A 20,964-nucleotide genomic window follows, 5' to 3' on the forward strand; every position below is an offset into this window, starting at 1 on the left:
TGAGCTTTGGTGGAGGGATTGTAGGATGAAAGCAATGTGGCCACGATGACTAGTGGAGAGCAGCTGTGCTGTCTTTGTAACTGAGGTATGGCTTATAAATGCAAATAAGTTGGCAGTACGAAATTAATAAACATTACATATATGTTATTAACCCTTAGCATAACCTCTTATTGTGTAAACATAATAACTCCCTTATCAAAAGAGTGGGTAATAATGCTTGGAACCTGAACACAAAGATGGAGTGGTGGGAGCCGTATACATTTATTCTTTCACAGGAAATATTAAAAGTAAAACAGTTCTGCCCTCAGAAGTACTCCTTTTGAGTGGGTTCCTGGTATACTGTTGTAATAATCGCATTGGATAATTACAGCATAGAAAACATGATGAGAAGATGAACTGAAGAAGGGATTGTTGTCAGTGCGCTGCCACTGCCACTTGTTGGAAACCTCACCAACCTTAAACCGCATTTGTAATACCACAACTTACAAACAGGGTGAACAACATCTGCAACATAAAGCCATTTGGAGATTCATTGGTGAGCACATTGATATATTAACATTGCAAAGTTTGCTTCATATGCACTAGTAATTAGCAGATAAGATAGCCGTGAATCCCCACCCTGAGTTCTTCACTGAACATCTTTAAGTAAGATGTGCAGCTACTGAGCAGGACCTGCGTCTTTAATGACTCCCTTCTCCCAGCAGTGTTCCCCAGGAGCCATGTGACAAAGTACCAGAGGGCTGCGCTTTGATTTCAGTAGTTTCATTATTAAGTTGTGCTCATCTCGAAGATGGATGTTGTTAAAATGTAGTTTCTGTTGATTGGGATAATGAAGAAAAAGAACTGATTTAAGGAAAATTACATGGGGGAAGAGAGTTGGATGTTTTACAGTCTTGAGATTCCAAGCATCCTTGCTGTGAAAAATGGGAGTTTATTTAATTAGCCAGTTTCTGTGTGGGTTTGCTGAGTTGCTTTAGTTTGTTTGTTCTCTGTCAGTTTCTAATAATGCTATTATTTATTTCCACTAAACAGAAAAAATTAGGTTGGTGATCTCTGCTGCTTGATGTCTGCTAGGAATAATGCCTCAGAGCTGTATCACTACAAATATTTTTATGTCCTGCCTGTACCATAGGCAGAAACATTGGGGAGAGGCAAACAGCTTAAATCAAGATTGTTTTAATATCTTCTGTTTTCTTTTGACAAACTCATTGCACGATTCTGCCTAAACATGATCATCTGTGAACTGCAAGGAGCTGATCACGTTGTTATTGAACGGACTAGTTCAGTTGATGTGATACCGCAGAACTTTGCATGGGACCCACAGTTATTTCCCTGCCTAGCACACGTTTTGTGGCACCAGAAAATCTCCTCTTAAATAGTTTCTAAATAGCCGTACTTGTTACAGCCGCCATGTAGTTTTGTCCCAACATAACCTGCGTGTCCCTGCATATCTGTATCACCAGTAGAGTATATTCAGGGCTCCTGTAGCATAATGAATATTACAGCATGCCAGCCAGGCTTGCACAGGATGGCACAGCCCATCAGCCCCCTGTTTAGCTTCTACTGACAAACACAGGCATCAGTAGCTCCTCGTCCTTCTCAGCCCTTTCCTGAACTGATTCCTAAATCCTGTACACAAAGAACTCTTGCACATCGCTGCCTGTTAACTAACTGCCTTGATGAATACATTACAGGTGCCTGCTGCTAGGAGAGATCATGCTTTTTTTTTTCTAGGTAGGTTTTTTTCTGCCTCCGCAAGTTTTCTTGATTTCCTCAAGTCATCCTGTTTTGTGTGCTGTTGACAACTAAATCACTGAGAGATGCAAAAAGCAGAAGAGTGGAGGAAATGCCCGCTGCATACTGAGAAGCAAATATCTTAGTCTTTCAAGAATGGAAAAAAGGAGCAAAGAAAGAAATGGATATATAAGATGAATTTTAACACATACACTGTAATATTTATTACTGTCTCCCCCACATGTGGATCACTTCCTGCTGAGGATGGGGTTGGGCAAAGAGACCGATTTTTGGTACCACTGAAGCAAAGATAGCAGGATGAGATTATAGAATCATGTAGATTGGAGATGGCCTCTGGAGGTCACCTGGTCCATCTTGCTGCCCAAATTGGGTCCCATTGGATAAGGTTGCTCAGGGCCATGTGCAGGACAGTTTTTAATATCTCCAAGGATGGAGGTCCAGCAGACCCTCTGAGTTCCTGTTCCAGTGTTTTATGTCCCTGACAATAAAAAGACTTTTTTCCCTGTATAGAGGCAGAATTTCCCATGTTGCCTTCCTTTCCTCCCCTCCCTCTTCGTGCATGCTTGAAGACAGTCTGTGTCCTCATCTGCAGACAGTGGGTAGGCCCCCCTGTAGCCCTCTCTTTTCAGGGCTGAGCAAATGCATTGCTCTCACCCTCTCCTCCTAGGTTCCAGAGGGTGACAGAGCAGGGGAACAGGCTGCCCAGGGAGGTTGTGGACTCCTTCCCTGGAGACATTCAAAACCCGCCTGGACGTGTTCCTGTGCCCCCTGCTCTGGGTGTGCCTGCTCAAGCAGGGGGGTTGGACAAGATGATCTCCAGAGGTCCCTTCCAACCCCTACCATTCTGTGACTCTGTGACATGGGTCTGGCACTGGGCAGCCAGCACTGCTCCAGGCAGTGTGTCTATGGGACAAACTCCCTTTTTCCTGTGCTGCATCCTAGATGTACTCGAGAGACTGGTTCCTTTTTTCACACCAGCTGGTCTTAGGCTCTGCCTTTTTTCTACCATTTTGTGCAACATCTCCAAAAAAAGTGACATTTTCAGATAGTTGTATGATGTCACACCAAATTCTATGTATGGTAATAGAAAGGAAAAACGCACTTGTTATTTCTTAGCTCAGTTATTTTTATCTCTCGCAATGTCCATTCTAACAACTACCCCCATTAAGCAAGACTTGACCCTGACGTGTTTTCTTGAGGAGCTTAAACTGTGTTGTCCAGTATAAAATTAAATATTCTGCAGTCAAATGCAATCATCCAGCCCAAAAAGGTGGATGCTACTCCAGGATCCAGGTGTGAATCGTATTCTGTTAGTGACTGAAGTGGAAAAACGGTGCTTAAACAGTGTTTTCTGCTGCTTCCCTGTTGTGGTTTTTTTAAATTATGTTGCCCCTGGTATTTCAAGAGCCTTTATACAGGTACTGTATACTCTCACAGCAAATCCAAACACAGTTTAGCAGGGCAAAGCACAGTTGGAGACTGGCTCAGTGCCCAGAGTCTACTTTTAACCTCTGCAAAGGCCCTCATCTTTCTCAGCAGTGCTGAATGGGGTGTAGGTATCCAATATTTTCTAGCCAGGGGATTAAAAAAAGAAAATTTCCAGATGGAATTTCCAAATCTTAGTGAATCACATGTTAGAAGTACTGGCCTGAAAGAAAGCATCGGTTTATAAAGATCTGAAGAAACAGGGTCAGGCATATTGTAAACATCCAGGTTAATGAGCTGAGAGCTGTGGCACCTGATGACTTCTCATGTCATTTTTTTAAGATATCCATTATCTCCCAGCTGAAAATGCACAAGCAGTTATTCTATATATATATTCTAAAAGCATTATGGTTTTCAGAGTATGTAATATGAAACAGTAGGTTTCAAATTTTTTTTGATGTGCTGACCATTACATGTGGTCTAATATATGTGTGAACTCTATATTGCTAATTTAGACTTTGGACAACACATTTTCTTCTTACAGGTATTTTTGAGAATTCCTCTGGAATAATCCACAGACTCATCAAGGAACTATTAACTATAGGTTGAAACAAATAGTATGTCAAGAAATAGACGACTTGATTTTATATTGTTATTTCTCACTGACTGAAGAAATTGGAACTGTCTCTCCCTCCCTAAAACAGGGTAATACCAACACAATATTGATGCATTCTTGAAGAGCTGTTGCTCATATCATGATGCTTCTTTTGGAACTTGAGATAATGTGCATTCCTTTACAAGGTACATGAATAAAACATTAGAAAAGTAGAGTTTGTGACCTAGTTAGGAGCTATGTACGTGTCTTCTCCTTGGTTGAACTGAGGAAACAAAAAGTAGAGTGAGGGATACCTTTACATACGACAAATCTTGTCTTAATTTTTGGTTTGGTTTCTTTTAATGAAAGGGTCATTTATGAGTGTGTGCTCTTTTGATTTTGGACTGAACATAAAGGAGCCAGACATCAGAAAACTTAATATGCACAGTGAAATTTAATTAGGTAACTGCATAAAAATCAAAGGGGTTTTTTTTGTAGAGAGGAAGCAAGAATCCCCTTTTGGTATGAGAGCACATATGTAGCTGAGTCCTATTTTCATCTCTTCTTCTTCACCGAGAGGTGTTAGTAAAAGATATGTATGATCTGCTGCCAAGGGTGATGGACCGGGGATATTGGGAGGAATGGACTGTATTCCTTACATCTTGCATGGTGACTTGCATGCAGCAAAGGTGTGTGAGGTCTAATTTTTCAAAAGGTAGCCTTTAACTTTGTACGTTCCAGTTTGAATTGCTTACACCTGGTTTTCAGAGATTCCAGGCACCTACTTCATGATCACACTTGGACTCTTGGGTGCTAAGTACCTCTTAAAAGGGTACACGAAGTCTCTGAATTTAGGCTTAATTAACCATTTCCATTAAAAACACGGGCCTAACTTTTACCTTTTTTAAAAAGATTATACAAAAATATATCTGTTTATAAAAATGTTTTAATATCTATATTATATATAGTAACTGTTGGGAAAGGTAATATGCTTCAGATGTGCTTCAATTACACTGCTCCAACTACAATTATTTGTTTCAAAAATTGGGGTGCGGGGGGGTTTTTTTTGTTATTTTGTGGTAGTAAGCAAAACTGAGTACAATTAGATGTTGAGTAGATGTTTCAGCACATCAGCTCTCAGATGAGAGGCTACCTGCAATTTTTTGTTCATCATAATTATTGCAAGACCTTTTTTGTTCGTTTGTTTGGGTTTTTTTAAAAAAAAAAACACCCCAAAACAACTACAACTGTGCAAGTGGAGAACTGGAGGATTCCATCGTGGGAAACACTAGGTAAACGTTTTGAGTGAGATAAGAAAGTGGCACATCCAGATGCGAGTATTTTACGTGAACCATCAAACCTTTTAAGTCACCTTTTGCTGGCTGTACCAAAGCCAGCGAAGTTTCTCCAGGATTCATGCAGGCAAAGATCAGTGATAACTCGAATTTCATTCTCTTCAAAATTTCCATTTAGCTTTTGTTTTGTTTCCCTCTATTATGGTAATATTTGGGGAAAAAAAAGAGCAGTGAGATTAGTATTTTTACAGAGAAAGATGATTGGGAAACATTTAACACAATTTCCAATTTTTGTTTGCAGTCATGGGAAAGATGATGTAAGTAGGCTGTTACAGGTCATGCAACTTGTGGTTGCAGCCACCTGCTGTGCTGCGTGCACTGTGTGCTCCTCAGCAGAGCACGGGCTGCGGCTTTGAGCTCCCTCTCCATTCGTTTCCAGGTTGGCCAGCTTGGGCACACAGTATCCTCTCTGTGTGTCTGCCCATGTCAGTGTGTGGCATCCTGACTAAGATTTGTTGTCACCCAGGTAGTTCAAATAAAGTCAAGTGTGTGGTTTTCACTTTTCCTGTTGTGGTATTTCTATGGTTTTACTGTTAGGGGTCAAGAATTCACTGAACCTGGATGAAGGCAAAAAGCAGAACAGTATAAATATTTAGGTATAAATATTTTAGCTTTTCATAAAGAAGGCAGACTGCAAACAGGAAGATGCTTTTAGTTGGTATGATGTTATCTAAGAAAATACTTGAAACTTGTTTTATAATAATTTCTTTCCATTTTTCTTTCATTTCAGTTTTCATTAGCAAGGGGAAACACTCCTTTTATCTGCTGTAATTATTCGTCTTTAAGATTCAGATCTTTGAGTCTAAACTGAGATAAGTTTTGGCAATTCTGTAGTTGTGGATATCTAAAGGAAAAGCCAGGTTCTGGCTCAGGAAACAAACTCTCTGGTTTCCAGTGAGTAAAAATGGGGAAAAATGGTGCAGTCCTTGAATCCTCACCACGGTGCCTCTATGGTTGCCCCAGGCGCAGGGCTCACCATGCTCCTCAGTTAAGAGCTGCCGAAGATGATACATCCCTGGCAGTGCCTTTGAGAAATGGTTATGAGCTGCATCCCTCTGGTGACAGTATCCAGGGTCAGATGTCTTTTTCAATCTTCAGATGTATCTCAAAAAAGTAATCCAGATGTTAGGCTGGCCTCTTTCTCCCTTTTAAAATCCTCACCGGGGTCTTGCTTGCGTGGCAGACAAGTTGGCTATTTCTTCCTTTGAGATTTTGAAATTTCAAATACGCAATATCAGTCACAATGCTTGGTCATCTGGGCCCCACACTGGTTTTGCTCATAGCACAGTGCTTTTTATTTTAAGGACGCTGAACTGACAAGCAGTCAGCTAGAGGGACCTCTGGCAGGGCAAAGTGGAGTTTTCTAGCCCCACCGATTGGAAGTGTACAGGACTTCAGACGGATCAGGTACCTTTAGAGATAAGGCTGACCCACAGAAGGAAGCAGGGACCCTAGCCAGAAAGAGAAAATAATCCCTATTTTCATATGTTACTCCTGCATTTCAATGAGTCTTAGTCCTAAAGATCTCACCCCATAATGAAGGTACATTTAATGAGTCTTCCAAATGTGGCGTGTTAGTAGAAGGTCCTGGCATTACAGGTGGGAAGGAGAGCTCTGGTCCTGCCAGCACTCACTCAGCCTGGATGTGGATTTCCTCAAGTCAATCAGTCTTGAAAAGGAGCATCAGTCCTTCCTGAACAGTGTACATATCCTTTTGTTTGCCAAATGGTTAAAACAAAAAAATCAGAAAATGGTAGAAAAGTTTAGAATATATTTAGCTACAAAATTAATTATGATAGCCCCAGATCTCCGCATAGTGGTTGTTAATGTTTCTTGCTTGACCTTGATTTCACCAGCAGATGAGAGAGACACTTGAAATTAGGATAATGAGCAACTGCAGTATGCCAGCTGCCTGGCCATTGTGGAGTGTTTTTTTTTTTCTAGGCATTTCAAAAGGATTTTTTTGGAGAGAAATTTGAATGAGGCTGTGGAATTTTTTAGAGAAGAAACCTCTAGAGAAATGTCCGTTCAGAGACAAATGTGATATTTCACACCTGTATAATTGGTCGATTTGAAAAATATTGAAGAAATTTATTTTTTACAATCTTACTCTAGTCCAGAGTTTCTTATCTTGGTTTGAGTGCTTCCTGTCTAGGTGCATGTTAAGCATTTTCTGGCATCACAAAGGAGGTTAAATCTTAGAGCTGAAGCTCAGGAGACAAACTGGCTTGTATACATGGCTCAGTTTCGTGGATTTTTGTGGTTTTGAGAAGCTCAACATCAGTTTTCCTTGCACTGTTTTAGATCTGAGATGTTTTTAAATATTTTTCTTTTTTATCTATCTTTTTCCTCTCTATTTTTCTTTAATAAGAGAATTGGAAAGATAAGAACAGCTGCTTTAATGATTCATGTTAAGGCCGGAATTCAACTACATCCCATGCACCTGTCTAGTAAGAGCCAGTGGCAATCAGTTCTTTACACAGATCTCAGCTACCATGTCTTTATATCAGCATATCTATTATTGATTTTTAAGAGACATTCTGCAGGACCACTTATTGTTCCTTAAAAGACAGTATTGTGAGGACCAGCCTTCCCTGTTGAGGTGATACGAATCTGCTAGTACTGGCCTTGTTAAGTTACTTAAAGGGGGGGGGGGGAATCTAAGAGTGGCAATAAGAAATAATTGGAGTGGTAACTATGCGCCGCTGACAGCGCACACTGTGTGAGCCATGCTGATGGGGGTGCCCTGCTGTACCCTGCCTGCAGGGAGCAGGTCTGTGCATCACCAGAAAGAGGCACTGAGCTCTCTATAGTCGTACGTGCTAGGAAGTGTTTTCAAGCTACTGCGCATCCAATGTAAAACTGTATGGAACCGTGCTGTATTTTCATCTGAATCATACATCTGCAAGAGAAATTAAATCCTGGACCTCCAGGTCCAGGAAGAAATCCAAGAAAGAATTAAAAAGCACCGAAGAATCAACTAAATGTTCTGTTGCCTTCTCGGAGGCCAGGCATTTGATAGTGGTTTAGTCACAAGTACACGGGTTCTTCCAAGCCAAGGCTGGCCACGTATTGTACTACAAATTCCCTGGAAGATGTAGGACAAGCACAGCTGTTTCTTTATCACCTTCCTTCTACCTCATGGAGAAGACAAGCACATGTTGTTCGGTGGTGGCCTTTCTGGGATGTTCTGTACTGGGACCAAGCTGGACAGGTAGATAGATGGGTGAACCAAAAGTTTCTGAGAGAGATCTAGCATAGTGCATGCAGAAAGGGATGAGGTTTTCTAAAGACATTAGAATTATATCTGTGTGAGCAATTAGAACTTGAGAAATATTCAAATGACACCTCTTAATGCAGTATGGTTAATTGGGAAAGGAAGATTTGGTGCCCGTGGCTGTCCCAGCAAGTCCTCGTTCATGTTTTTTACTGAGATTTATGCTACATTGTACATTTTCTCTCCTTTTTCTTGCAGTTGCATGTTTATGTTTAAAAATATTCACTGTACTGTACCTGGTCCCTCTCAGCTCTGTTAAGAGTATTGTGCTGATTAAGAAGTTTGTCTGAAACGTGTCACTGAAGGGCACTATGTTGGAGTGATAAAGTGCTAGTGGAGTTCTGCAACCACAGAGTTCATCCACTTAAAACAGTGCAATTAATGTATGGTTCTCCATGATGTAGGTTCATCCTGCACCTACAAAATTCAGTGCTGCCTGCCTGAGGATTTGCTCTCCTGCTGGTGGAGGCATCCGAGCCCTCACAGAGGGTGGTCCACAGTGGTGCTTTGTGGTTGGTCCCACCGATGTATGAGATGCGTAGACTGGAGAATATTGTGTTGTCATTTTGAAAAACTTGTGTAGTACTTGGTCTGACTCCATATTACTCTATTAGCCTTATCAATTAGCAGTTTTGTCACTGCATGCTTCTTTTGCCGATGATAAATAGGGTTGTTGGTGTTTTGTTTCACAGCATGACCATTGAAACCAGTCATGTGCTTAAAAGCTCCACAGAACATTAATCTGCTTGGGTTTCGTTTGTATGTCTTCCTTGGTCGTTGCCGTCGCAGGTCCAGATCCAAGCTCACTGAAGCCTATGGGGTGTGTCCCATCCTAGTGATTTCACAGTTTAATGCATACCCTCTCAAGAAACCGTTGACCTGGAGCAGTACTTTTGTTGTGGAACCAGAGGATTATTATGGCAACCCACTGTACGGGAGCTACTCCAGCATTAATACTTACACTTTGTATTACTATGACCTTTTTCTAGCACTTAGAAGATGCAATAGGCTACACATTTTTTAAATAGTATACACTGCTGTTCACTAAACAAGAATATATTCCACTATATAGTTCACACTACGGTTGCATTGTAAATGTGTTGATCCCTGTTGCTGCTTGAATAACGATCTAAAATAAGCGTAATGTATTTTGAGGAAATGATAGAAACTTTTCTAGTCTTGCCAAAATTTTGAAGATATTTATTTTTGTGCATAGCTACTACCTTGTGAATAGTTTTCAAGTCCATTTGAATTACTAGTATTGGAGTAAACAGTATATATGTGAGTGTTTATGTCTATATACTTGTATCAAAAATAATAAAAATGCATACATGTTGATATGGGAAGAAGGAAACTTTTTGGTGTGTGCCCTTACATGGTGTCTGTGTTTTGGAGCTTTCTTAAAAAAAATATTGTGCTGGACAGTCTTCCTCAGCTTGGCATTTCTACTCTTCAGCTGGATGTCACCAGCCTCATTGCAGGGTTAGGAAAACAGCTGCTTCTGCGTAAAATTGTGCAGAGGAAGGCTGCGTCCTGCAGAAGAGCCATTTTCCTCCCAAATGAATACACTGATTTATTTTTCCCTTAACTATTGTGTATACGAATACTTAATTACAGGAATATAATCTCAAAATTTTAAAATTATGTGCTTTTCTGTCAGCTTACTGCATTGTGAAGATACTTACAAATATTTTTAGCAGGTGACACAAAATACAAAGGTTCAGATTTTTTTCTGCATGGATTTTAATAACCAATTTAAATCCCCAAAAAGTACCTAATAATTTTGGAGAAAAAAAGATGTTGCATATGAAATAAAACATGTATTGATTGGCTAGAAAGGAGTAGTATTTTGTAAATACACTACTGCCATAATATTAAAAAACGTTGACTAAAAAAGTGCTTTAGAAAAGGGGAAAAGGCTAATTAAAAAAATAGCAAAATTCATACTTTTTCAATAATTTTGTGCCACCAGTAGAACATTTATATTTCTTACATGAATAATCACTTCAAATAGGTGTTGAAAAGTAAACAACTAATTCATAATAGATGTATAAAAAATTAGTAATAGGGTTTTTTTTGCAGTGGTTAGTTTGGAATATATCCTGTCAGCTCTCCCTAGTTCCCAGCAGGGAGGTGTGTGGGGGTTTTAACTACACAAACTTTCTGCTCTTTGACCTTAACCCTGAATATGGGAGATCACTTAAAAAACCTGTCATCACTGTAGATTCCATATTTTCATGTCAAAACCAACTAGCTGCTGCCCTGAAGTAAACACTAACATTTACATGTTGATATTTTTCCTCAGTTACTTGCAAAGTAGCTAATGCTGATTCCACACCCTGCTAAAGCTGTATCATGGAAATAGAGTAGGGTTTTTTTCCCAGCATTTTCTCTCTTCATCTGGAAATAGCCAAAACCAAAACAAAAGGGTTTGTTTATCTATAACAAGAACTTAAAATGCACGACTTTGTGTTGTCCTTCATCAATGAATTAAAAATTTTGTTTTGAAATTTGGCCCTGTTTGCATTTATGCGTTGATCCACAGCGTGGCTGCATCTCGTCCTGCACCCTGGTACTGCACCGTATGTGAGCTTGTGTTCTAGGGCTTCCCAAGTGACTTTTAAATTAGTTATAATTACACAGCTTGTATCTTTTCCAGTGCGCAGCCATGTTGATTTCATCACTTATCTCACCTTTTATTTGAAATAGTCCTGGTCGCTCTCGTGGCTGCCTTGCGGTTCTTTCCCTCGCTTCTCATGGCGTGGACCAGCCTTGCCGTCCAGTTTCCACAACCTCCAACATCACAGCAGCACTGACGTACACACACCTGGCGTATTACTTCTCTGGTGGGTTTTTCATTGCCTTTTTTCATATTTTGTGGGTTTTTTTGGTTTTTTTTTTAGAACCACCTGGAGCATTACACTGCCCTGTTCAGAGCGTGGACAAGAGTCTGGCATTGCGCTTTTACAGGTATCTTTTTGAACTAAAATGCATATTATTTTTCCCCCCGGGGTTTGATAAAATGAGGGCAATTCCAGAAGGACTTTACCCATGTCCTCTTCTGCTGTCCTGGGAGGTATGTTCTGGTAATGAATTTCTCTTCCTTGACCCATACTAATCAATTGGGTTGGCAAGTTCATTAGTTGCAAATATATATTTCAGTACTGTTTAAGAAAGATTGAGGTTTGCTTTTGCTGGCCTCAATCATGCAGCAATGTAGGTGTCTTGCAGAATCCGTTTTGGGAATAGTCCAGTAGTTCCAGGTTTTTTCTCATCCTTTATTCACAGTCTGTACTTTGTTTACAGTCTTTCTCTTCAGTAGATTCTGTTAACTTTTTATAACAGAGACCTTTGGTGCAATCGAGTGCTTCTAGCCTTAGTCGTCCAGAGCTCTGTAATTTATCTGGTTATTACTAATGCATTCAAAACCAGAAGAAAGCTTAAACATGTCTGAGTCCATCCACAAGACTCCAAGCCTTATTTCAAGGTCTGAGCAGATAAGCATTTAAGTTTGAAATCTTTTATTCATTGTTAAAGCTCCTATACAAAAGAGGGGAATCCAGCATCAGGAATAATGGAAAGAACGTCATGTATCGAGTAGCTTCATCCTTGGTGACTACAGGGAAACCAACTGAAACCCAAGAGGGCAGGTGGGGACAGGAACTGTACATGTGGCAGTTTGTACCAATGGTTGTACAATTCTTGAAAGACTGGTAGAGCACCTCTGGTATTTCACTGCAGCAAAGAAAAAAAATCACTAATCAGTGTCTGATGCGTCATGTATCAAATCAGCAACCCCTTCACTAATATTTAGTTTCAGTTCTGCTCAATAGAAGGTGTTTCATGTCCATCTGTTTCCAATCACCATATTTGGCTCCAGAATGTAAATTTGCATTGTGTGGGGTCTTAAATTAACAATTATTGCTGCTGTTTTATTTCAAGAGAAAAATGTGAACTCTGAGAATATGCTTGCCTTGTTTCAGGGTAAAAATCTTTTCCCAGAATATAGAAAACATCTCAGAAGCCATTTCTGTCAGCTGAAGAGATTGGGAGCTTGAAATTCCAGATACTCTGTAGTATGAAATTAAAGGCAGCAAAACTGTCTTTCCTTGTAAGTGATCTGTGTTAGTTTTTGTGGTCACAAGTTAACCCACCTTAATTTCCCAGTCGCTTTTCATATTTTTACCTTCCTGATGTCATGCCGTATGGGATTTATTTCTGTCATCTTAAAAGGGCAATTCAGTGTTTGATGTTCATACAGATGTTCCAAGAGGTCTGTATTTTTTTGTTGGAGATATATTGCTCATTTTACAAACTGAAAAAATCGGGTCCATGATTTATGATGAAAGCAGCATTTGGTCCTGGCTGTGGTGTAACACAGCCAGCCTTGCCTCATTATTAGCTTTTAGAGAATGTCTTGAAACCAGTCCAATCAGTGATGAGACGGTGCTAGTGAGTGAGGGACATCTCCTTCGCTGGTGGGACTCAGTTCCCCCGCAGTGATGGTGACGGTGTGCTGGCAGGGTGGCTGGCCGGGAGAGGTTACCTTTATGCAGCAGGCATGGGTGGATGAAAACACAGGCATCTCGTGTCCACACTTGAGGCTCAGCCTGTTGTTTGCTGCATCTCATGATTTGTCTGGCTTAGGTGGGTTGGCCCTGTGATGTTCAAGTTCAGTTTCTCTAGATCCAGCTACTTAAAAAGTTGGCTGATAATCATCTCTAAAGAATTAACAATTTCTTGGGGTAAAGCAGTAGCTACAAGCCTGGGATACTTGTATCCGGTTTCTGAGTTTGGAAGAAGGTTCCTTTGTTGTTCCTCAGGGCAATCATACTCAAACCTATATTTAATCCCTTGTTTGGAGATTTTGCTTTCTTTACAGGAGAGGGAGGAGCTATTAATGTGGCTGTGTATCATAGGTCTGAGAGGAGAACAGATACGTAGCAATGGTGAGGTAGTCTGATACTATAAGGGGCGGTAGGAATAGAGAAATAATTTAAGCTCTCTTTCTAAGCAATGTTCTAAGGCACTTGTGAGAACAAGGTCGAGTCCCTAGTTCAGGACTCCTCGAGGGCAAGCCAACAGCACTTGAAGCAAGCTGAAGCAATGCCAAAAGGAAGAACTGTATTTACTGAGGCAGCTACAGCAAACCTTGGCACTCATTCAATTGACTGGCCAGTGTTACTGGTTGACTGGATTTCCTCCACTGTTCATTTTCCTCTTGAAAACGTGTGGAGCTCAAAGGCTGGTATCCTCAGTCATCTCTTCCTGCCAGCCACCCTGGTGCCAGGTCCTCTGCTGCCAGCCCGCTAGGCTTGGTGGACAGCCTGCCCTGGGCATGGAGGCTGCAGGAGACAGGAGAGGACATATCTCTTAACTGCAACCCAAAAGTGCCTGGGTTGGAGGGAGCTTTGCTTCAGGAGCTTCACTGCATGATAGATACCCTTCTTCACTGCATCCTTGCACCGGCTCTGTTCCCTCTGTGGGACATGGGGGCTGCCAGTCAGGTGATGATGAAGAGCACTTGAAGTTTCCTTCTCTTTTTTTTTTTTCCTCTAATCTCTGTCTGTCCTTGTAACCTATTTCTGCTTCCTAATCCACTGTCCGTGCCCATTCTCTATTCCTAACACTGTTTCCTCTCTGCTCTTTTCCCAGTAATTGCATTTCTCCTCTGCCTTTCTGTGTCTTGCCATTTGTCACTCTGCTTGTGTCTGTCCCCACACTCCCAATTCCAGGTTTGGGTCTGGTTTTTTTTTTCTTGGAGCTGAGATGCCTCAACCCTCCCTCTACTGCCTCCCTCTCCACTTGATTAAATGCACTGATTGCAATGCAATAAAGCTTTTGTTTTCTTTTAAGACAGTGAGGTTTTTAGTTTCTTAAAAGGTGTGGCCAGGAGGAATTTCCATCATCATCATAACTTCAGCAGGTCCCTCGGATATCTGAAAACCATTCGGTGCGCAGTCTGGACAGTCTGAAAAGCGACTTTCTAAGAACATTGGTTTAGTGAAGAGTCATTACATTGTATGTCAGTAATACAAAAAAACACTTTGAGCATCAAACTTGGATATTAAACACAACTTTGGATACTCATTAACAAGTAGCTAACCAGATATTCATCTCAGTTAAATAGGTTGCGAACAGCTTGTGAAGATATGTAGTTTTAACATGTGGGCCCTGTGGGCACATATTTCCAATATAGCAATTAAGAAGAAAATACCCTCAGTGTATTCTAACAGCCAACACCTCAACAACTCTAGTAAATGCATCCAGTGTAGTCTAAGGGGTTACACACGTAATCAGGCCATGCACATACAGTGTAGTACTTGTGTTGCTTTATGCAGCTCTGTCATTGATTGCAACATCATAATAACACTGAAGACCTAAATTGCATTGTGTTCCAGTGCCAAAATTGGTATTTTTAATCATCGGCTTGAAGTTGTGAATATACAGACATGTCTTCAAGACATAGTGTTATGCACTCCTTTCATTTTCTTTCTTGACTTCTAATGCTATGTATCTTTAGACTTGAGGCTAGAGAAAAGGGGAATGAACTATCCTGTGGTATGGGAAAATGTCCTCTTATCTAGAGAAAAACATAGCTGTACCAGTCAAAAATAAAAGATACCATTCATGGAGTTGCTCTGAAGGTTGCCGTGCCCTGGAACACTGCTGTAAATTATGAGTAGTTTGTTTTTGTTGGGGGGGAGGGGGGAAGTGTGTGTTATTATTTTAAAAAGACATGATTTGGTTTTACATAGTCAAAAATTTCACAGTGCATTTATTTAAGAAAACATAAATGGGCTATATTTCACATACATAAAGGTACAATACTTAGAAATGGTTAACTCAGGGCAATTATGGTGTAGAAATTATTTTTAAATAGCCATGCTGACCTTACTGAATTAATATATCATGTTACAGAAAAGGCTGTTTAATACAAAGAGTTTTGACAAAACCCCACAGCTAATCAGAAGAGTGGCTCAAAGTTCTCAGTTGTCAGAATTAGGCCACTCTGTTGTAATTCACTGGCTAAACATTATCACTGTTCTAATGGTACTGGTTTTAGCATACTCAGTTTTTAATTGTGCCTGCTGTACTGCCTCTTAAAGGTGGTCTTGTAGGTTTGTCGTGGTTTAACCCCAGTTGGCAACTAAGTACCGCACAGCCGCTCGCTCACCCTCCCACCCCTGTCCCATGTCCCCCATGTCCCGTCCCGTCCCCACAGTATGGGGGAGAGAACTGGGGAGGGGGGTGGAACCCATGGGTTGAGATAAAGACAACTTAATAGGACAGAAAAGGAGAGAAAAAATTAAATGTGGTGGTGCTGCTGCTGCTGTTATGATTATTATATATCTAAAACAAGTGATGCACAATACAGTTGCTCGCCACCCGCTGACCGATGCCCAGCCAGTCCCCAGTTGCCCCCAGCCAACTCCCCTCAGTTTATATACTGGGCATGACGTCATATGGTATGGAATGTCCCTTTGGCCAGTTGGGGTCAGCTATCCTGGCTGTGCCCCCTCCCTTCCCGGCAGAGCATGGGAAGCTGGAAAGTCCTTGTCTTCATATAAGCACTACTTAGCAAAAACTAAAACATCAGGGTGTTATCAACTTCGTTCTCACACTAAAGCCAAAACGCAGCACTATATCAGCTACCAGGAAGAAAATTAACTCTGTCCCATCGGAAAGCAGGATAATAGTTAACCACTTAATATCAGATGATGTTCATTGGCTATAATTTAATATTTATTTCCAAAGATGAAATGGTTCTGTTCATTTATAGACTTTATTAAAAAGAATTCTCTATATAACAAGTGTAAGCTGTTAAAATAAGAGAGAAAAGATTTAAATATATATAACCTCTGTGACTTTCTGGTTTCTTGCTTGTAAAAATTTGGTAAGTATTTTGAGAAATATTCCATATACTTGTTCACTATTTCTTTCAAATATATTTTCACAACTACTAAGAACCTTCTGAAAGACACAATTAAGCTTTGTTTTGAAACCTTAAGTATTTTTAAAAGTTTCTCTTACTAATTAACCCTCTGACTAAAGGAAAGGAAATTTTAAGTATGATCTATTTTTTCCATTTATAATAGCTCTTGATAGTTTCTGTTTTTTCACAGCATACTGTTGGGATTGTTCCTCTTTTCTGGGCTATATTTGTTTACTTTGGGTCTTCATGTATTTGAACATTTCTGGAGTTCTGCAGGTTTAGTAACTGCAAGAAAATGTCTAACTGCAGCTGTTTATTATTTCTCCAATAAAATCTGTTTATAGCTATGATAGTATGTTCCTTTAAAATATTTCTCACTGTAAGCAGTTTTAGAAAACTTTTCTCAATAAATAAGAGTCTAAACATGGCAACTTGAGATTTCAGGGCTTTTGGCCTCTTACAACAGAGCCTGGTAAATTTTTTCCTTTCCCACAAAAACGAGCCAGCAGCAGCAGCAGGTGTCCGTAAGAGATGAGATTGCTATACCAGGTCCGTAAGGTCGGAGACTGCTGCACTCTTCTGAGAAATGGGAGGCTGGATCAAATCCTCGGTCCCCGCATTGGGGAAAGTCTCCCACCTCCTGAGGAAGAACCCAGCTGGCAGAATATTGAGTGGGTCTTCCTATTTCAGCTGAAATGTCCTACTTGCTAGAAATTACTTAATTGCACTGGAGCAGGGTTAGTAACCCGATTTCCTCGCCAAGTACCCTATGTGGGCTTTGTAACTCTTTCTTTAATTTAAAGAAACCTTGCAAATATTTTATATTTTTTAAGTGGAAACCAATGAAAAGAAGTGCTGGAGAGGGATCTGTGTCTACTTACAGTATAGCCTAGTACTTTGAACATCTGCCCGGGAGGGCTGCTTTCAGTCTGCACTCCAAGTCAAGCTGAGGAAAAGATGTTTCCTTCGTCATCCTAATGATCCCTGACTGCGTTTTTAGGGCTGGTAGGTACCTGCTGGATAAGGTAGTGTGAATGAGCAAGATGGGCAAAGAAATCCCTGGTTCCTCTACAGCTTGGGAATTAGGCATCAGGGTTAGCTGTGTGCATGCCTGCTAGTAGAAGCAAAGGGGCTGCACCCATGCCAGGTGGCGTGGGTGTGCAGGGCATACCCATCGGCCTTTTCCCCTGAACGTCCCTCCTGTTACATGCTCATGTTCGTTCCAGATTTCTCAGTTCCTTCCCAATGAAGTCAAATATGGGAGATGGGGAAGGTGTCCAGATTTTGACCTGGCTTGATATTCAGGTGTTGTACCCAGGCAGAAGAGTTCAGAAGTGACTCTCAATTTGTTAGCTTAAGCAAAAATGTACTGGCAGAGGAACACATGCTTCAAGGTGAGATATAGACCTAAACATCAGCTACCCGAGATTTTATGAACTCTGCTGTCACTTAAATGGTGAACATAGAGACTCTGTTTCCCTACAGAATCCATGTGTTTCAGTGCACATTACTTTTGAGTGCTCCGTTTGATGTTGCTTTTACAGGTTTGCATGAAGTGAGCTGCCAAATCTCAAAGGGAAGGCATGTTGCCTTGCTGCAGTAGCTGTGAAGGAGGTGAACCTACTGAAGTCATCTGGTCATGGGTCCTCAAGTCTGACTACAAGGGCTGTGTTGGTAGACACACTGCACATTTAATATAAGCTTTCATTCTGAAAATCTATACTTTTCATTTTATCAATTTAAGTCTGGCTTGATTTCTCAGTATTTCCAAGTTTACGTGCAGAAGTTGTTCCTCTAAGCCAAGGTGATTTATGTTTTAGGGCTCACTCCATAGTGTAAGTTAAGACCAAGTCTCATCTTGTAGTTGCACTCATGATGACAAGTATGCTGCAGTAGACTGCTTTAACATTCATACAAGTTTTCAAACACTTAAAGGATTTAGGACTATGTTTAATTTACCTTGGTGTGTTAAACTGTCCAGAATTTGCATTTTTAAAATATTGCTATCCAGATGTATGTTCTGCAGCCGAGTTAATGATAATCAGTTTTTTAGTGAGGGACACTGCAGAAGTTACTGAGCTGTTGCCCAGGTGCCTAATTACTGATTATGCTAGTGCTTCTGTTGTTCTCTGCAGGGTAGAAGATCAGACTTCGCTGTGGCCAGGGGCCACAGGGGTGACTGATGTAGAGAGTCTGCAAATCCTGCTCGTGAGGCAGTGTTTCTGTGTGGTAATACTAGGAGGAGGGTGCTTTGCAGGTGTGTCTCTGCATTTTTGCAGATAGAAGATTTTGGTTTCCTTCTTCACTGATGCGTATTTCTACTGAACTTATTACCACAAAGGTTTGGGTAGCTTAAAATACAGCCCACTCTTAAAATGGACTTGTTAAGAATTACCACAATGAGATGTGAACTAAAATGAATAGTGTTCCATTTCAAACATTTTTCCTGAGCTTTGTAATTAAAACCATTTTGTTCTGCCTCCCTCTGTTCTTCCAGTGCTCAGCAATGACACATAAAGCTGCCCAATAAATTTCTTTTTTTTATTTACCCATTGAAAATGTTACCACTAGGGAAAAAAGTGGTTTTCCAGGATGCTGAATCCAAGCATGGATGTGAAGGACAGCTGCCAGGAGCAGGAGATGAGGTGCCAGCTTTTCCTATTAGTAGAGGAGAGGAAAGGAATAGCGTGTGGTCCAAGTAGCACCGCTCCTTCAACCAGAGCAGAGCAGGAGTTGCTGCGTCTAGCAAAAATGGGATGGTGCAATGGGGAATTGGTTTGAAGAGGAGGAGGTGAAGGAGCAGAGAAATAAGAATCCCCCTTTTCTAAGAGAAGAGGGTCCAAACAGCTGGGACCTGGTGCAGCAGGGACCTGCCTCAGGGTCTGGTGAATCTTTGAAATGTGACAGAACACCAGGACCAGGTATTCTGTGTTGAAAAAAGGGGCCGTGTTGATTTCTAAAAGTGCAGAGGATCTTGGGGAAATTGTGCAGGCCCAGGAGACCACAGGATAAACTGGGAATTGTGATCTTGTTGTAGGGAGGAGCCTATAAATTTAAATGTGATGGTTATGGAGAGGTGTAGAATTAAAAGGTTAAAAGTGGTTTGGACTTGAGACCATTGACACCAGCTGATGAATGAGAAGTAAAGCTGTTCCCTAAAGCTTTGCAAAGTGTTTAGAGGATCGTTCTTATAGAATGCACACTGAAATAGAAGCATGTGCATAAAGCTAGAGCTACCAATGTAATAAAACAGATTACATTCCTCACTGTACTTTTTTAGGCTCTTGCCTGATTTTTTTTTTGTTGTTTAAATTAGATGCTGAAATTATTCCAAAGAGTGCAATACAGTGTAATCAACACAGGGGTCCAAAGAAAACAGGATTGATTACCATTACAGCTTTTACAAACACAGCATGTGATATCACTCTAAATAAGATAACTTTTTTTTTTTAAACTATCTAGTTGGAAGAAGGGGAAATGTCATTTCTGAGTTTTCGTGTGCATTTGTGCAGCTGTCTGTGCCTTTTGAAAGAAATCAGTTTTCATGTTTGGGAGCCATGTGTAGGGCAGTATTTACCCAGAAGCAAGTATTGCTGGGAGTGGATTATTACTACAGGGTAGAAAATGTAACAGTGCTGGATCTCAGAACTAGAAAGCAGCAAAATACTTTCTGAAGATTTTTCTTTCAAAGAGAGGCCTCTTAGCCAGCTCCCAGTGAGTGCTAAGCATACATTACAGGGGCAGTATGTAAATATAGCTGCTAAGTTGCTTTCCTGCTTTCCACGGAGGCATTTGTACCTCCGTGGATTTTCCAGAAGCTGCTTCCCTGTAACGGTGTTAGCATTTCTGGTTGTGGCAGCATCCTGCTTTAAACCTCATCGTTTCAACTGCACAGTGAAATAGGAGGAGTGCTAAGTGGTGGCAGTGCTTCGTTTCTGGAGAGTTTTAACTTAAAAGTCTTTTGAGTACGATGTAAGAGCAAAACAGAAGTAGTATAAATATATCAACCCATTGTATGTTTATCGATGCAAATTATTACAAAGTTAATGCTAGCTGTAGTTTGGGCTTTTTGGTTGGAAGTAATACACCAGTAGTGAAAAGTGGCCACCTTTGCCAAAGTTGTTACCTTCCCACTTGGTGGAGATTTCCCATGTCTACATAATTCTGCTGCTCTTGGTTTTAGGTCACTGTAGTTCACGGTTTTTTTTGTGACCTTTTGAAGGCTTAAACGTCTACTTGAATAGATATTGCTCTTCGCTTACTTTCACTGTTTCATGTTTTTGCAGGGGAGCAGAGTTGAAAATCAGCACTTTCATTAGGTTTTTGGCTCATGGTAGGTCCGAAAGATTATTCCATCTTCTCGTGCTTTATCTTGACAGTTAATATTATGTGAGACAAAGTCTACACGTGTTTATCTAAAATTGATTTTAGAATCAAAATACTGCTGCCATTCTGGATGTGTATTATCTTAGGTCAATTTAAGCCTAGTTTATTTAGGCTTAGCCTGTATTTTTAAACTTAGTAATATAAATATGTGAGGTTTATAATGACAGTTATCCATAGAAGAACTTATATCGGTTTTAGATGTAGACGTTAGTATAACTTAGTGCATAGACCTGTA

The 20,964-nt window shown here is 40.6% G+C and overlaps 1 protein-coding gene across 5 annotated transcripts in view; it reads left to right on the forward strand.

Moving 5' to 3' along the window:
* Window positions 1–20,964, forward strand: part of FAM110B (family with sequence similarity 110 member B) — a 119,872-nt gene that overhangs the window by 91,299 nt on the left and 7,609 nt on the right. For 3 of the 5 annotated variants that reach the window (XM_075085073.1, XM_075085070.1, XM_075085069.1), the window contains exon 3: window positions 11,311–11,377. The exons of 1 other annotated variant lie outside the window; for it this stretch is intronic. The gene's annotated coding sequence lies outside the window, so the exon portion shown is untranslated. Of the gene's footprint in view, window positions 1–11,310; window positions 11,378–20,629; window positions 20,677–20,964 lie in introns of all 5 variants that reach the window. One more of the 5 variants, XM_075085071.1, reaches the window with a different exon arrangement.

The sequence above is a fragment of the Phalacrocorax aristotelis genome, chromosome 2 (assembly GCF_949628215.1).
Source record: "Phalacrocorax aristotelis chromosome 2, bGulAri2.1, whole genome shotgun sequence".
In the NCBI taxonomy this organism is placed as follows: domain Eukaryota; kingdom Metazoa; phylum Chordata; class Aves; order Suliformes; family Phalacrocoracidae; genus Phalacrocorax; species Phalacrocorax aristotelis.